Raw genomic sequence first — 1,051 nt, 5'->3', positions numbered from 1 at the left:
TCTGATGATGGTGAGTGGTCTTGATTTCTGTTAGTAGGATTCTTGTGTTTGCCTTTCGCCATCTGGTAATCTCTGGGGCTGTGCAGAATACACTGAGCGGGGTCCTGGAACCAAGATGTCTGTTGCAGATGCTCAAGCAAAGCGCTCCCTCTCTGCTCAGACCCCTTTCCTCTGTCCAGTAGGTGGCCAGATGTCTGGGGCCTGTACAGAATACACCCGGCAGGGTACCTGAACCAAGATGTCTGCTGCCAATGCGCAGGCAAAGCTTTCTCGGGCCAGTGGGATCCCTAACCTCTGTGCAGAATACACTCAGCGGGGTCCTGGAACCAGGATGTCTGCTGCTGCTCAGGCTAGGCGTTCCCTCTCTGCTCAGACCCCTTTCCACTTGCCGGAAGGTGGCCAGATCGATCTTTGGTCTTATAACTCTCTCTTACTATTCTGGAGGCCAGTAGCTCATGGCCTCTGGAAATTTAACTCTAGCTCTTTCTATTTCATGACTAAAAGCCACAAAATTCCTGCTGGTAGCAGAGGGGATTGATAAAAGAAGTTCATTACTTGGGCTCTTTTTTTTTCTTACTTTCAGACTCCTTTACTCATGAGGCAGAGGCTTAGAGTTTGTTAACTCTTTGTGAGCTATAGAAACATGAAAAAGAAGAAAGACATTCATGCATAAAAACACATTCTAGGTGAAGCTGGAAAAAAACTGCACCATCATTTCATTGCTGTTCTCAGTTTTTATACTTTCTCTAAAATAATACCTCATAAAACTGTCAGAAACACACTTGGTTACATGATTTCTAAATAACTTTATATTCTGACATATTTATAATAAGTTTAATGCAATCATTCATACCATAGACTGATAAGACTTAAGGAATTAAAGGGAGTTGTTTATATGTCTTTCTATTAAGAATAGTATCTGACCCTTCTCAATAGTCACAAATAATATAAAATATCTTGGCGTGACTCTAACTAAGGAAGTGAAAGATCTGTATGATAAGAACTTCAAGTCTTTGAAGAAAGAAATTAAAGAAGATCTCAGAAGATGGAA

The sequence above is a fragment of the Mus caroli genome, chromosome 3 (assembly GCF_900094665.2).
Source record: "Mus caroli chromosome 3, CAROLI_EIJ_v1.1, whole genome shotgun sequence".
NCBI classification, from domain to species: domain Eukaryota; kingdom Metazoa; phylum Chordata; class Mammalia; order Rodentia; family Muridae; genus Mus; species Mus caroli.
This window is presented reverse-complemented; position numbering follows the sequence as displayed.